Below are 17854 nucleotides of genomic sequence, written 5' to 3' on the forward strand. Positions count from 1 at the left end.
TCAGCTACTTCTTAAAACCAGTGATGCAAGTTGCTCTTGCTCTGCTTAATGGGAAGCTTTTGCAGAACCTCACAAACTGAGCCAAATAGTCCCTGAAATGCCAGTTGAAGTGTATTCTATACTATTGGGAAATTGCGTAGTCTATGTCTCTGCTGTTAGTGATGACTGATCTTACTGCTGCTCTTTCTTTTTCAAAGGACCCTGGGATCCTTTTAGAAGACCATTTTCTCAAGAAACACATCCTGTGCCATGTTTCTCAGGGAGACATGTCCACCCCATGAGCCTGTTTCTTACTTTTGCAAGTGGGGTGTTACAACAGTATCGTTTGCACCTGGTGGTATTTTATTCCTACTTTATAGAGGTCCCAGTGAAGATCCATTGTAGTAGGAGTCAGTTTCTTCTGCAGTATTTTCTGGAGCAATAGGTGTAGTGTATGTAAAATGACATGAATTTCCTGATGACTCTTTAACAGTTTGAATTAATTCCATATCACTATGGAAGCTTCTATAAAAGATGATTTTCTGAAAAGAATTCCTTGGCTGTGCTTCCAAAGCAAGTCCTGAGAAATTTCAGCTCTCTTGTGTGCTGGTCACCAGTTAACTTCAATGGAAGATTTGCTTTTAAATCCTCAAGGCTGCTTTGAACATGCACCTTCTACCTCCCCTGTCTTCTCCTCTCCACATCCAACCCATGTTTCTCTGTCAAGAAAAAAGTAGCTCCAATTTAGACAATAAGTCTGTACTTGTCATGGAATTAGTTCCTTGAGTTCTTTGACACCAAGTTGGGAAAAATCCTTCCAAGCTGTAGAAAGATGTGAAAAAAAATTGTTAGAGAGAGCGCGTTTCCAAATAGAAATGGGTAATTGCTGCAATGCAAATGAACTGACACTGTAGTTAGCTTTTTGAAGCAGGGAATGGTTTAGTCTCTTCCAGGCTTCTCTCTGGATGTTGAATTTGGCAATGGCCGAAATGCAGGAAGAGGAAACAGGAAAAGGAGGAACATTTATGCTTTCTTAAAAAATCAGGATAAGAGATTTGGATCATATATAAAAACACTTATCAGTGCTTTTCCCCAGTTTATTGTTACATGATCTGACTAGATCAGAGACTATTTTGGTGGGCAGATTAGGAAATACATAGATAGTGTTATCAGGAATAAAGGAGACAAATAATTTAAAATATCACAGTCCTCAGGAGAAGTAATCATGGAAAAAGCCCAGTTGGTGTGCACTGGAGAGAGAGAGGTGTCTTGGGCTTTTTTCAAAGCTTCATACCTGGGCCCACCCTGACTGAGCTCTAGCAAAATGCCAGGAGTTTGCCATAATAAGAGTCCAAGGTTGCCTTTAAAAAAGGAAAATGAAACAGAACAGCCAAATGAGAAATGTTCCATTACTATAAAAGGATATTGGCTATAAATACAGTTCAAGCTGATCCTCCAAATAGTGATGGATAAATCTCAGAACAGGGGAGGCCTCACATTTTAGGCGAGCAAAACCAAGCCCTTCAGCTTATCAGGATCTTATAAGTCATGACTGTCTCAAAAAGAAAGGGCAGTCCAAAGAGCCCCAGAAAGCCTTGTTAATTTTTTTACATTACAAGCCTGCAAACAAGGATTGGTACTAGAAAATGCCTGAGTAATTGAATTGGTTAGACTAGTACCTTTCCGCCAGCTGGCCTGGCAGGATACAGAATTTTGCGGAACAGCTTGCCATGCCATTTGCAGGCCTGCTCTCTACAGATGTCAACACCTTAGGTGAAATCAATGTATCAGCTTAGAAACTGTGTAATATGTATCCATAGTGTCTGGCCATAAAGGTATCTGAAGGAAATCTAAAACTTTTCAAAATGACCATACTTCCCACATGAAGGACTGTCCAGGGGACCAGACTAAAGTTAGTATGAGATAAAATCCCCAAACTGCTTTTAATGAGGGGCCTTAGCACCAATTGCTTTGATTTATGGATCAATCCTATTATACCAAGTTATTTGATAATGTATGTAGACGTAGCCAGAGCTGATAGGTGCAGTTCATATGGAACATCAATATTAGGTTCCGCTAGTCACCCACTGGCAGGAAAACAGATTTCTGAGGTCACATGCTCATTTCCCTTGTTCTAAGAGACTACACTGTCTTGATGTTATTAATGGTTGAATTTGAGGACAAGTGTTAATTATTTGGATAAAATCCATGCCTGTATAACTGAAGCTGACTTTTGAGTGTTGGTGAGTAAACCTTGCAAAATGACTGACAACACCTTTTTCCTGAACAAACATCTGAACAGAGTACTGTAGCTCACTACGATGAATCTTGTTAATTAGTATCAGGAAAAAAAAAATCACAGCCATATAATGGACATAACACTGCCAGCCTGAAATACGAGGTTTTTTAGGTACATTAAAATATAAAATTAATTGAAAACAGTAAAACATCTTGGGATCTTGATACTTTTTTTCCTGCTTCCAAGTCATTAGGGTCCATTTACTTCACAGTTACTATCTTTTCTCTACAGTTATGGGGCTTAAAATTATTGTTATCTTTTTTTTATTTTTTTTTTAAAAAGGTGATGTTCTATCATTTGTGTTTTCAAAACAAATGCTGAGGAAAAGGCCAAAATCCTGACAACACTGGAGCCAACTCAGCAGCATCATATGGTCTCCCAGTGACTCAGACTGGACCAGCGCCCTGACCTCATATCCCAGCTACAGCAAGCTATGGTAAGCAAAAACCCCTCTCCAGTGTAAGTAAGTTTGTTCAAGCCAGTGACTCCCACTGGTTACTTGAGAAGGAAAAGGGGCAGATTGTGTAAATAGCCCTCTTGAGATAAAGGCTGGAAAACTTCTTTGTGTGGGAGCAGTCTGCACAGACTGAAGTCAAGAGCAGCACTTGCAGTAGGCATGAGCAAGAACACCTATTGGAAAGGCAGGCTGCAGTCACAAAGCTAGAATGTGAAGATTTCTCAGGATGAAGGATTAGTTTTAATGTAGAATAATTTCTATTACCACCCAGCTGCTGAACATGAAACCTCCTGCTGCCTCTTTCCTACACAAAGGTTCAGGCAGAATTATCCTGGCCATTTTCAAACCCCCAGAGGTGCCTGCAGGGCTTTGGTGAGGATGCTGGTGCTATTTGTGTCAGCACAGGAGAGACAAAGGCTGCCCCACTACCCCAGAAGGCTCTATTAAGCCCATTTACTTGCCAGGATACTTGAATTAGGTATAAGTGCTAGATGACTTGCTGGTGAGCAGACCCAGGGTCCCCAATCATTCTCCCTGATAGGGAGATGGGGGACAGTTGACATCTCATCAGTCAGCTCTCAAAGCTGGGATTTGGAGAAGCAGGTCACTGGCCCACTATATCCCACTTCTGCAGCTTTACCAGGGAGCTTGGTGGCCAGGAGACGTGGTCTGCACAGCTGAGGGTAGTTCGAGGATTTACACCCTGGAGGACACACCTTCCTTTTTCTGTAGAAATATGTGTGGGAAAGGGCTAGTATTTTTTTGGGAGAAGAGAGTCAGCTAGGGGTTGTGTAGTAAGTAATTCATGTTGACTTGTGTCCTTATATGTGTGTACTATATGTTGTATTTATTTTAACTGGAAGAGTTGTGTTCCCCCTAAAGTTGAGCTGTGATTTTGCTCAACAGCAAAATAGGGGGAAAAAGTATCACTTCAGGTTTAAGGGTATTAAAACCCTGGAATTACCTGAAATAACCATGGTAACAAGCTCTGAAGTAATGGCAGTTGCTCTTATTACCATAGAAACAGGACTTAAAAAGTGGAAATTACCTATAATTTATCTCTGTTGCTTACAGTGACAATAATATAACATGTATTTTGTGAAAAATACACACATGTTTTGCCTATAGTAACTGTCAAGAAGTTATTCAAAAATTATTTAAAGATATTCAAAAGGTTCCATTTATTACTTTGTTGCCATGGTTATTTCTTGTTATTAGTCCCCACAAGAGTGAGATACCAAAAAAATGGACAATTTGAATAAAATGTAAAATTTTGTAGGTATTAATATAACACAAACAAAAGATAAAGTCAGGTTGTGTTAGTCTTAAATAGGCCAAAAATGTCTGTTGTAGTTCTTTATAAATAATAATTTTATATCTGACCAGCTGCGTATTTGTACTGTGCATCTGTTGAAATGGCAGTAGGTGTAGCAGACCACAAATTGCTGGTACAAGCCCCAGAGAGGTACAGGCCCTTTGCTTGGCCCTTGGACACTTGTGGGTAGAGATGGGAAGAGAGTGGAGTGTGTGGTAAAGTGGAGAAGTGAAAGTGAAGTACAAAGCCAGGGTAAGATGTGGCATTTCCTTGTTCCTATGCTTTTTGGGGTAGTTGGTGAAAGCTGAAAAGGAAGATGTTGCGGTGATTCATCTGGCAGCTTGAAGTCATGCTTCATACCTCTCTCTTCGGCTTGTGATGGCAGAAGAAGCTAGGACCCCAAGAGCCACAGTCATTCAGACATTAGGCTGATTTAGAAAACTGAAAGAATAATTTAACCTATTATTCTGTTCCCTTTGTCTGTCTTACCTGCTTCAGAATGCAGACTCTTGCTTCTTGGTAGTCTGAGATGCTAGAGCCAAGTTCTCAGAGTTGTTTGACTTGGGTTAGGTGCTCTGCTTGTGTCATGGTTTAACCCCAGCCAGCAGCAAAGCACCACACAGCCACTCTCTCACTCCGCCCTGTCACCCCCCTTCCCCCCGCCCGGATGGGGGAGAGAATCAGAAGGGTAAAAGTGAGGAAAACTCGTGGGTTGAGATAAAGACAGTTTAATAGGTAAAGCAAAAGCCACATACACAAGGAAAGCAAAGCAAGGAGTTCATTCCCTACTTCCCATCAGCAGGCAGGTGTTCAGCCATGCTGGCTCCATCATGTGTAACAGTTACTTGGGAAGACAAAATGCCATTGCTCCAAACGTCCCACCCCTTTCCTTCTTCCTCCAGTTTTATATGCTGAGTATGACATCATATGGTATGGAATATCTCTTTGGTCAGCTGGGATCAGCTGTCCTGGCTGTGTCCCCTCTCAACTTCTTGTGCACCCCCAGCCTACTTGCTGGTGGGGTGGTGCGAGAGGCAGAAAAGGCCTTGACTCTGTGTAAGCACTGCTCAGTAATAACGAAAACACCCTTGTGTTATCAACACTGTTTTCAGTACAAATCCAAAACATAGCCCCATACTAGCTACTATGAAGAAAATTAACTCTACCCCAGCCAAAACCAGCACAGCATGGCTGGGAAGGTTTAAATCAGAAACACATTTTCTTCCTAAGCTTTTATGCATGTGGATTATCAATTTTAGTAATGTGTATTTAGTTTCATTTACAGTAGGGATGGTGAGATCCGCTATTTATATCAGCAGAGGGTAAATTTGGCACTCTCCTTGCCTTTGTTGGCTGAAGTAAGAGCAAGGTGAGTGTGTGCAAATCTGGCAAGGCTGCATGGCAATAGAACATGTGGGCAGAGGTTGGTGCGGACAGTGAGGAAGGAGGACCACTGTGTGTGCACATCCTTGTAAGATGGGGAAGTTTCAGCTTCAGAAACTGATGACTTGTTTCTCTATCAGCAGAGCCCTGTTCTACAGGGGAACTCTTAACTGAAAAAGCTGAACGTAGCCAATGCCTCTGGACTGCTGTAACAGCAGGGATTGAGGTGGAGTAGTGAATGAAGAAAGCCTATTCTTGTTGTGCAGTCTTGGGCATAAGGAATCAGACTTGATAGAGGTCATGTTGTACACAAGGTCTCTATAGTATGGATAGCTCTTCTTCAAAAGAAACAAAACCCAGACCACAACCCACCCCCCCCAACCAAAACAAAACCACCAACCAAACAACACCACCTGCCCCAACCATTTAATGTCATTGGGTATTAAGCAGGAATTTATAGTCATGACATACAAGGTGCTTGTTAGCTATGCTAGTGCTGAGCTTACATTACTGAATAATAAGGGACTACTGATAATTAACACTATATAAATCTTAATAACAATAGATGGTTCGAACAGCAAGATTTCACTCTTTCTATTAATGTCTACAGATCTGGGGCTAGATTTAATTGAACTGCTAAGGGAAGGAGCATTGGCAATTATTAAAATTATTTAAACACAATTAAACAATGCCATTAAATAACTATACAGCAGCAAACAGTAGGAAAAAAATAGTGACCAAAACACATTTTCATGTCAGAATGAAAGATTCAGCTTTGATAATTCCGCTAGCATTTTATAAACTGCTTGTATTTATGTAGTAATGAAAAAATATAAACCTGCACGTATTTCATTGCAGAGGAAATAAATGAAGCCGAGTCTGAGAAGGCTTGTGTTTAATCAAGAAATGTGTAACATTTGGCTGTAGTGAATTAGCCATTTGTCTTACTAATGCAAAGCCTCAAGAGAGCTAGAGAGACAGTGGACAAATTCAGTGGCTTTGCGTGTGTGACCTCTAGGGACCTTGGTAAAAATTCTGCACGGATACAAAAAGATCTGGTTTCAGTTAGCGTGATCCTGAGGTTGCAACCACACCTCCCTTAACCCTCTGTATCATTAGCATATCAGTCAAAGACCAATGTATGATTTGGGTCAGAAGAAAATGAATAAAGCACAATGAGGTTTTGTTGTAGGGTGATTTGTCGTATGGCTTCCGCAGATAAGAAATCCACGTTAGCACTTATCAGAGTTGCAGCATATCTCATAATCCCTAGTCTCTCCTCTGCGTGTTTAGCAGGGCTTGCTTTGCTGTAGGGCTTGTCTTTGTGTAAAAAGGTGGGGTAAGGGAAGGGAATATTTGCTGGGATTCAGTATCTGAACACTCAGAAAACTTTTTTTTCTTCCAAAAGTGAATATTTTGATTAACTCATTTCTTCTTTCATTAACACAAATTGTATTGATTAAATCACTTTTGAAAAGGGCATTAATATTTGAAGTCTTCTTAGATAGGAAGGCTGCAGTGATATTAATCTTTTCATTTATATAATGCCTGTTAAATTATCAGTATTCCACTCCATCAAGCTTTCTAGAAATCCATGTGTGCTGTTCATGTGTTCTGGCAGTATCAGTTCTTTTTTGACTGAATTAAGAGCCTGTGAATTCAGTCTTGTGAATTCTGCCTACCTGATTTTGGTAGGAAGGGCATTTCTACCCAGATGTGTATCCTTGTCTTTGCTGCTGCAGCTGGCACAGCTCTGGTCAGAGGTTGCCTTTTGATTTAAATTAACAAGTTACTTTAGCAACCGTATATCTTTAGGATGGAAATGCAGCTATTACTGTGCCTTTACTGCAGCCAGTGAGAATAAAGAGATCTGGAGACCAGGTAAAATTTGGATGATGGACTTGTTAATGTTTCAAGTGTACGAGCCACGAAATGCTCAAGCTTTTGTCTATGAAGCTTCTGGCTGTGTGTAGAGTGGAATTACTGAAGAGTTGTGAGTTTTGAGGACTGTGGGAAGGTGTTGGATATAAAGGAGTGTCCTGTTTGTGAGGTTGCTGGCATTGTGGGGAATAATTACAGGACCATGGATACAAGATACACTTTTGCCTTCCTTGAATGGCGCATTCTGTAGCATGGCTGCAGAATTGCTAGATGCTTCAGGTCCTGGAATAAACTATAAGATTCATTGCCTCTTCATGTTTGTATTAAAGAGACTACCTGCTAAATTCATAAAAGGTCTGCTGGCACATTGGGGAGCACTTCTAAATTGTGTGTGTTGTAGCCATGTGGTGCTGGAATACAGCATTGCCATTGATAGTAGCAAGACATAAGCTCTGTACTGAATTTGCATGGCCACAGGACTGACCTTTGGCAGACTTGCTTGACTTTCTTGACTTGCCTGCAGCTTTGTTGTACTTGGTTTAGCTGTGGCAGTAGTTTCTTTAACTGACCAGGTGTCTGGATAACTTTTTTAACTTTTGTTATCTTTCTATGGTACAAGCTTTTATATAAATAGCATTAACAAGCAGTTATTCTGAGTAGAATCAGAAATTTATGACTCTAATGTAATGATGTAGTGTAAAGAAGAGGCCTTGACAATTGGAGATGCAGGATGTGCTGTAGAGGAGTACCACCATGGAATAATAAGAGATGTACCTTGACTAGGGAGACCCAACAGATATTAACAACTTGCCAATCATTGGTGAAAAAATGCAGTCCTGGAGCTGGACAAAACTGACTTTAAGGGTAACAAAGAGAACAAAGAAGTAGTATCTAACATATGTAAAAGGTATCATATATAGTAAACTTAGAGGTGACGTGGAGCTGCAGACTGATGAAGAAGGAGTAAAGGCATAAAACTGTGTTACCAGGCATATAAAAAGGACCCCAAGTGAATCCTAGAGTGATGAAGAAAAAAACCACCAACATAAACATTATATTCCTCCTGGTGAAAGACTCCAGATGCTCATAGGTTGCTGTAACCCCTTTTTCCCCACTTCTGTCAACCCTAGGGTGAAAACACCAACTTTAAGACTCAGAGAAGCAGTGGAGGGTTAGCATAACACTAGGAAATGGGGTACAGACTAAGAACTTTGTGTAAAACAGTGTTAAGAATGTTACAACTATTATTGAGGCTTTTTCTGTGTGATAACGGTATCCTTTCCTTTTTTGTAGCAACCAGTTCTGGACTGACAGTGTTCAGACTTAAAATTTCAATTACATTAACAATGAATTCTTGGCTTTAAACATAGGATGTGTTTCCTCGTTATCCAAAAACATGAATTTGAGTATGACAGTATGTCCTTCCTGCTCTCAGAAGTATGGACAAAAAGCTTAGTTTTAAACCTGTGGACAGATTTTTCAAATACCTGGGGGTGCTCCTTTCTAACTGTGGCTATCCAGAACCTCAGTTCCCCATTTAGCCTGCAGAAGGTGACTTTAATTACTTCTCTTCAGACCCTGCTGCCATCAAACTAGTTTCCTTACTTAAGTGCCTTAAATAATGTGAATATGCCCTTTAGGAGGCACAAAGCTGCACAATGGAAGCCTGCATGAATCTCTGTGTGGAAAATTAAGTCTTTAATCTGTGAGTGTATTTTTCATGTTATCTGCTTAAAATTTATTTCCTTGGGGCAAAGACTTAGAGTACTAGTTTGCATTATTTCTAGTACTGCTGACTGATAGGAGTCTTAAGCACAATCACCATGCAAATATGTTAATCTGAATGGGGGTGACTTTTGTTTGTTGGAAGGAAAAGACACAGTGACTACAACTTGTTAGTACTGTCTCAGAGCTAATGATACTGATCTTTGTTACAAAATAATCTCTTAAAAAGTACTGTAATTAAAACTGAGTGGGTATTTGAAATAATCTACTCTAAGTAGAGTTCTGTTAAAATACCAGTGATTACGAGAATAATTAATAAAAAAAAAAGGGATTTTCTATTGGCACCTTTGAGAAGCTGCAGTAATCTGTTGTACAAATCTTGTTCTCATGGGAGGCCAGGAAGCAAAGAAAACAAGCTCTTTACAGATGGAGGAAATAACAGGCTGACTAACCTCATTCAGATGCTGTGACCTGACTGGTACCCACAGTGATCTCCGAAACAGTATCCCAGTGTTCAACATAGGTTTCCAAACCTTTTGACCCTTTGGTGACTCCCATCTTCTGAGTAACCTCCAGAAGACCATGGTCTGTCAAAACTCTTGGACTGATATTTGGGTTGCTAAGAACAAGCTTTAGAAAAACCTGAATGAAGCCTGGAGGTTTGTGGCTCCTTAGCTGACTGGGGCCAAGACTCGGGTCTGAGCCAGCCTTCAGCATCAATGCCCTGGGGGGGGATGGGGGTGTCAGTGCCAGAACATTTTACGCGGATAGAGAGACCAGTGCAGAGCTTTTAATCCTGTGCTACTAGAAACTGAGGGCCTGCACACCACAAAAAAAGTAAAACTGAAACACAGCAATTGAAAGGAGATTCCCAGAAAGCTCATGATAAAAGGAAAGGGGCAAAGAAAATCAAAGACGATGAGAACTGAAAGCAAAACAAGAACTTAAAATGTGAAGATCTGGGCCCATTCTTATATACAGTGATAAAGCAGCAGCACAGCTGTTCTGGTAATGAACCTTATTCAAATTCAAAATTTGGATCATCCTAAAATGATGTGTCTCAGATGGACATATCTTCCTTGCCTCGGTTTGATCTTCTCATTTAACTCCTATTGCTTTGCATAAAGGAAAAAAAAAAAATCTGGAGGAGAGTTAAAATCGCAGGAGGAAGGAGAAGAGGAAACACACTACTGTGAACAAATCCTTACTTCTGTAATAAAGCCTCTTTTCAGGCAAGCAGCAAATGTGGTACAGATGGATACACAGCAGTATAGTGGAGGTCTGTGGCCCTGGTGAAAGGCAAGATAGGTGTTTGAATTATATACTTGCTTGATATAACCATTTTCACTCCTATTCTGTAAAGAAGTATTGAGAAGAGGAAAGTTCCTCTTGGACAAAACAAACATTGCCTGCAAGGGATGTTTTCACGTGTGCTTACATATGTCTGGCCCCCACAGGCTGCGTAGTGAAAACCGGAATGGCATAATGTAGAATAACCTCAAATGTTTTCTATATTCTGTGTTTTTCTGGCTCTACCAGAATCTTGCTAAAAACAAGTGTCTCACTATTTGGTATTTCCAGGAACTGGAGATGCTTCTAACAGGTTTGGGAATTCCCAGGTGTCTTCAGTTCTGTCCTCAAGTTTAGGTCAATCCACAAGGTACAAAAGCATATACTGGACCTTAATATGGAGATAAGCAACTACCTCACACTGAAGTCATTGAGATTACTTTTGTGGCTAATGTGAAGCACGGGCATTGGCTTTTTTGACCACGCCCTCTGTCTCCATCTTTGCATGTAGTTGTGGATAAACCGAAGTCCTTGCAAGTTTCCCAAAATAAAATTGTGTCAATATTTTGAGTGTCACGTTGTAACATGCTGTTAAAACTTGTTAGCAACCTTAAAACAACACAAAACAACCCGCTGTGTTAAAAATGTAGTGTACTGGCCCTTCATGTGGCTAAAAATAAGCATTTTGAAAGAGATTATTCCATAGGACAAATAGTCATTACATATGATTTAATTATCCTTTTTTTTCCTAACTTCAAACATGGAAAAGAACAAAAAATGTTTATTGCATAATGTAGGGCCATGAAGATGAAGTGACTGGAGCATCTCTCCTATGAGGAAAGTCTGAGAGAGCTGGGAATGTTTAGCCTGGAGAAGAGAAGGCTCAGCAGGATCTGATCAAAGTATATAAATACCTGAAGGGAGGGTACAAAGAAGATGGAGCCAGGCTCTTTTCAGTGATGCCTAGTGACAGGGCAAGAGGCAATGGGCACAAACTGAAACACAGGAGGCTGTCTCTGAACATCAGGAAACACTTTTTTTACTGTGAGGGTGACTGAGCACAGAACAGGTTGCCTAGAGAGGTTGTGGAGTCTCCACCCTTGGAGATATTAAAAAAGCTGTCTAGACACAGTTCTGGGCAACTGGCTCTAGGTGGCCCTGCTTGAGCAGGGAGGTTGGACCAGATGACCTCCAGAGGTCCCTTCCAACCTCAGTCATCCTGTGATTCTGTGGTTCTCCTGTATTTACAATATTTTAGATGTGTTTGGAGAGCAAAGACAGGACATTCAGGTAGAAAAAACAATTTTTCTTCCAGTTCCTACTACTCAGGATTGTTCTGATTGAGTGCAAAAGCACTGCTTTGCCAGGAAGCGGCAGACTCTCACCAAGCATCTCTTCATATCACAAGTTAGGAGTGAAGGGTCTGAACTCTGAAGTTCCTCCTGCCTTGTTTGCATCAGGTTCCTTATCAACATAAAATTTTCCTCTAATGGGGCTTTTGTCTAGCAAGGAAAAAAGGGGAAGTGAAGATATGAAAGAGGCAAACCAGAAGTAGTGGGGGTGGCATTTATGTTTTCCGCAAACAGTATTTGCTTTTTCCAGTAACAAAGAATGAGGACTCTTGATGAAAAATGGTTGAAAGGAGATAGCTTCCTCTGCAAATGTCAAGTGAACATATTTCTGTAGGATTCTTTGGAGATGGAAGTTCTGCAGAGTACTTTAATTTTAAGATTGTGACATTTGGGAGTGGGGAGGGTGAGGGTTTTTGATGGTTTGTTTTGGGTTTTTATTGGTATGTGTGGTTGTGTTAGTGTAAGATGTTTCCCACTAGATTGGGGCTAGGCAAAATACCTGTAAAAAAATAAGATATCAGAAATTCCTGTCCCTTGTGAGTAAAACAAGGAAAACAATGGAAAAAAAAAACAAAAAACAAAAAACAACTGTTTCTAGATGTAAGCTCAATCAAATGGTCTCAGGCCAATATCTTGTTCAACATTTGTTTCATTTGCACAGATGAAAATTGGGTTAGTCTGTAGGAATCACGCATTGGGTCCCACTTTGGGGCAACCTGTTCTGTGTGTCTTCTCTTTTGTTACTGAACCTGAACAGCAACTCCTCTCCAGCCGCAGATCCTATAATCATTGTGTGGCTGTTGTGTCAACCTACAAGTTTACAATCTGGTTGCTAAATAAGTGCAGCAAAAAATACTTTCTGCCTCCATATGGAAAGGCATGCAATGTCATACACTTCTCTGAGAACTACCTTTGCCACCTGGACACAAAATATCAGCTTAAGTGGCTTGTTTGGTTGACTCCATTCCAGTGTTTTCTGTGAGAACAGAGAAAGCAGTGGTAGTTCTGCTGGGCATTGTTAGATAAAGCTAAAAGGGCAAATTTAAGTTAAAGGAGTTGATCCAGCTCTCTGTTCACTTTGGAAACAGAATCTGAACTTCAAAAATCTGAATAAAATCCCCTCTTTGATTCTGTTTTTGGGGCATTTAAATAATTTCACTCTTCCCATTGCATCTCTGAGCTCAAGTGCCTTCTCAGGTGTCCCTGGTGCCTGCATTGTCCCCTCTGATCCTCCACTGATGGACAGCATTTAGGTTATGCTGAACTAGAGCAAGTGATGTCCCGGGTGACAGGCTGACCCTAGAGGTGGTGGCAGCTCTGGGCTGAGCCCCAAGGACACTGCAAACCAGCAGCAGTTGTCGCCTTATGGCCCCTTCCTCATCCTTGCTTTGTTTTCAGAGATTGATTTGACCAGAGCTTGCCTTACCCTTAACGGGGTGACTCACTGCTGGTATCCCCATATGTCCATAGTCATTCTCTCAGCTGACTTTTTAAGCAGCAGATGGTTTACATAGTTGCTGCATCCGTATACCAGATTTTTTACTACCTTAATGTTGCACATTATCTGTGGAAATCTGGTAAGTGAGGATGATGATCTCTAGTGATAATTGAAATTGAACTTCTGTGACTCTTGCTGCAACTGTGGTATGTATCTAACTTCCAGGTTATTTTTGCCTTATGTTGTTTTCTGTCCCTGTTCTATTTCACCAGAAGCACAGGGCTTTAAAACCAGATTTTTCTCACTGCTATTTTCTGTGACTCCAGCAGGAGCAAGATCAAAATAAACAAGAACAGAATTATTTTCTTTGCAAAAACAAAAGAAAGCCCTTTATAGAATTCAAGTAATAAGCATCATAGTGCTGAAAACTTTGACATCTTATTGGTCACTCAATTTCCCATACTTTAGCTGTGGGTGCATTGTGCCTCAGGTTCTCTTTTCGGTTTATTACATGGCAGGGAACGTCACCTAGATCTCATGTCCCCTTTCTGATTAAATATCGTGAAGAATGGCCCATGCTTGTATTTAACTGTACTACAAGTCTGTTGCAATGAATACAAGATGGACGTGGACTTGTCTTGAAATCTTGAAACTTGAGGGTGTGCTATATCAGAATGTGAACACTATAATTTACTGTTTGTACGATACAATGTGAAACTCATCCAAAGCACTGATGGTCTTTTCAAAGAGCTCAGATCAGATTGTCCTTCTTGCCCTTACCATTCCAAATACCTCTGTTTAGAAAATCACTGTTTTCTTCCATGAGATTATCTTTTAGCAATGTAGGCTACTAGACAGATATGAATTCAAAATATGACTTCCATCTCCTGGAGCATTTTGAAGTAGTGTCCCCAGCTGGGTACTGGGAATAAATATAGAAATAAGATTATCTTTCACAACACATAGTTTTGGTCTTATGGAATTAGTCCGTTTAGAAGTCAGTGTGACTGATTCCAAAATTATGTAAAATATTTTTGTATTTAAAAATAAAATGTTTTGATAGGTTCCATTAGAAAGGTTCTGAGACTGGATATGTTTCTTAAACTTTTTAAATTCTGTGAATAAATATTTTCTGAAGTTCCCTTGGAAAAAGCTGCTTGGCTGGCATAGGTTTTTTTCTTTAACTCAAGTTTGGCTAATAGAGCTGTATGTGGCTTGCCAGTGTGTCAGATTCATGTCTGTGCTTGTTTACAAATTTATGAGATGCTGTAGCTATGTGTGGTTCTACTCATTGTTATAGAGTAACCTGTTTAAACAGCCACCTATTAAACCTTTTAATGTAAAAGCAAATTTGTTATAAAAGAGGCACATTAACTATAGAGCTATAGTTTCCTTTCAAATTGCAATATTTTAAGTGACCTTCTGTTTAGTATGTCTCTTCAGTACTTTTTTTAAAAAACCTGTATTTTAAAACACAATAAAATACTATTAAGTATTCTGAGCAACAGAATTACAGCAGAGCTTTTGCATTTTTAGTGAGGTTGAATTTGGCTTTACAGCAATAAGATTGAAGCCATCTGAAATTCAAACCAGGTTAAGTAGATAAGTGGGAGTCAATGTGACAATAGGTTGGAGCTGGTTGGGATCAAGTAGATGACTGAGACCCTTCTATCTCTGAGTTTCAACAAGTCGATGAATTTCTATAAGAGTGCTTTGAGGTGTGAGGAGAGGATGGAAGCTGGCAGAGATGAATCTATGAATACTATTTCTAGAATTTTGCTTGTCCCTGTGCAGTGTCTCTGAAATGGAGACCAGCATCCTCCAGTTTTCTCCCACTCCCCCAGGTAAACAGAAAAAACTGTTATCCAGTATAGGCTTCTGTCCATTTCTTGCAAAGTTTGAGCCAGTAAGAAGGCATGTGCAAGCAGGCATTAAGGACATTGTCCTACAAATACAGGATAACTGTGTGTTTTAACCTCTATATTACACAAAGGAGTTTTTACATCAGTGAAAAACAAAAAAACAAACAAATCAACCACCAAACCAAAAAAACAACAACAACAACAACAAAAAAACACCAAACCAAAAAAAACGCACAGCTGTTGATAGCACCAATTATGGAATAGTCTGTAACAAAGTGTTGGATTTTTGGATCAAAAGGAGTCATGTAAAGAGACAGAGTTTACTTGTTTGTTTTTCCCCTGGACCTTTGGGGAGAGGGTGTTGACCAATAATTGAGAGCATTTAATCAGTGAAATACATCTGAGAACAGGTTCATCTTGGACTCTGATCTGGTTGTTACAGTTTTATTTGGCATTTTCCCACCTGGCATCTAGATTCTAGAGGACCAAAATTGGGGCCTTTGTTCCACGTTAACTAGAGAGAGGTTACTGATGACTTTTTAATACTTTTTAAAAAGAAAACAGCAAGCCACAGACCAAAAATATTTCAGCTGTAGAAGTATATATCTGAAGGAGGTGAAATTTCCTTGTGAGTTGATTTTTAGGCTTGACTAATACTATTTGTACACTTTGGTGAAAATGGCTACATTTTCCAAAAAATGAACAGTATTTTATCTTGGACAATTACTCTTATGCTTTCAGTGCAAACTCACAAGAAACAATGTAATGTTATGAACACTCTTTCACTTAGCATATTTATTCATTCCTTAAATGCCCATGAAAAAGTCTACTTGAAAAAGCAAAGTTTTGAAGCTCTAGCCAGGTATAAACTGTGGCCAAAACAGGTTCTTAGATCTTAGAACTAAATAGCCATTATTTATCATAACTCAGCCGAAGTAGTTCTTGATTATTTTCTGGGATCTATTTTAGTCTAAATTTTTTCTGTTTTGGTTTTTTTGTTTTGTTTTGTTTTGTTTTGTTTTTTTTATCTACAGACTACCATGGCTAAGACCCATTAACTGTCTTGATTTTCTGCTCCTGGCATAGAAGTTGTCTGCTGTGCTCTTCAGATCAAGGAGTTACTGGAATCTCATTTTATGTAGTAAGTAGTCCATTTCATTTCCACTGGTGAAACTGAAATCTTGTTTATAAACTGATGTCATTCCATGAGTTTTTTTAAATTCATTTTGAAAAACTGACTTAAACAGGAGGAATTTTAGTATGGTTTATAGGAAATTTAAACAAACTGGATATGTAATATCAATTACAATATTCAGCATAATTCTGGTTTCAATAGTTTAGAGGTCTGGATTTTTTTAACTCCTAATTAATTAAGAAAAAATATTATTTATTTTATTTTTTTTTAAATAAAGAAAATCTTTAAAATGTGGGGTCTTTGAATCTAACAGATGTGGACAACTCTTGGCCTGTGTTAGCAATATGAGTTCTATGTTTATAACTTTTTAGAGTTGCTTTGTTACATTTAGGGAAATTTGTAGTGCATAAAATAAAATTTTTTTCTCTTTAGATGAATCTGGCTGTAGCTCTGTTTTCCAGGTAGGGCTTTGTGGAAGCATTACCATGCAATATATCATAACCTTCTTTCCATCCATCTTAATGTTCTCTTATAGTTGTTTATCAATGTGGAAATTCTTTGAAGCAGCACTACCTTAATGAAAAGAAATTTTAATATATAGAGAACTTATTTTTAAAGTATTCCTAGCCCAAACCTTGAATTTTTACTGTGGTTGTTTCAAAATGTTTAAAAGTTTGTCTCCTATTTCCATGCTTACTGCTTGAAAGGGTTCTAAATTCCTGATACTTTCAGGTCATCAGTCCTTACTTCCAGAAAGTGGCATAACAGGCCATAAGCAAGCATAACAGGCAGAAGTTATGCCCCTTCCCTGTGTTATTTTGAATTTGATATGTTTTCAATAAAATGTGTTAAGTTTTTTTTGTCCAGGCATATGTCGCTGTATGTGTATAGAAGTAGATGTTGCTTTAATGCAAATCTTGTTGCTTAATTCTTTAGGCAATTTTTTTCTTCCTTCCTTGTGTCTCAGCCTCAGTTTTGGCAAGCAAAACCCAGTCTAAGACAAGAGTGCTTAGTAGTAGCATGTTCTACCTTTGGCCACCTGCCTTGCACCTCTGAATTGCAGGAAGGGAAGAACTCAAGTGCCTTCTATAGAAAGCTGCTAGAGCTAAAGCCATGGGAAATTGAGGTACAAAGTGAACTCCGTATTGAAAGTTTATTCACCGCTGCCTCTCTAATGAGTGCTATGTTTTGGAAGTCTATAGAAATAAGAACTTTAGTCTGCTGCCATTGGCCTAATTAATCACAGAAGACTGCTAACAATGATGCAAAGAGTCATTGCTAGCAGGAAAAGCAGTCTGCACCAATTAGGAATTTGCCTAATTGAATTCTCGTAGTTGTAGAGAGAGTCTGAGTGGATGAAGAAGGTTGTGTGTTTGGCTTGTCAAGTCACTAACTTGTGCTGAAATGTATCAACAGATCCTGCTTGTGGTGGGCGCTGTTGAAGTATTTAATTTAAAGTGAAAAACAAACACAAAACCAGAGTAAATGTTTTTAATAGACTGAAATGATAGCATTGTATTAGCTTCCTATGATGACAGAGTAAAATGAAATCGGTGATTAACATGTGTAGATGGAATTCTTTATATAGGAAAAAAACCATCTCTCCCCACACCTGTTTCCTCCTTGCACCTTTCCCTAAAGAACAGGTCACTTTTTCCTAATGATGATGAATAAATTTTCCAAAATGACAACTGAATTGGTGTAGAGTAATCCAGGATATTACTTCTTATTTTTGTGT

At 39.3% G+C, this 17854-nt stretch overlaps 1 long non-coding RNA gene across 1 annotated transcript in view; it reads left to right on the plus strand.

Moving 5' to 3' along the window:
• The first annotated feature begins 3510 nt into the window (after nucleotides 1-3510).
• LOC148053294 (uncharacterized) overlaps nucleotides 3511-17854 on the plus strand; it is a 44327-nt gene continuing 29983 nt past the window's right edge. The window contains exons 1-2 of the long non-coding RNA XR_015708266.1: nucleotides 3511-3529; nucleotides 16016-16122. This is a non-coding gene — a long non-coding RNA (uncharacterized LOC148053294). The remainder of the gene's footprint in view (nucleotides 3530-16015; nucleotides 16123-17854) is intronic.

Source organism: Nipponia nippon, unplaced genomic scaffold (assembly GCF_047370975.1).
Source record: "Nipponia nippon isolate SJK-2023a ecotype South Korea unplaced genomic scaffold, ASM4737097v1 scaffold_4, whole genome shotgun sequence".
NCBI lineage: Eukaryota > Metazoa > Chordata > Aves > Pelecaniformes > Threskiornithidae > Nipponia > Nipponia nippon.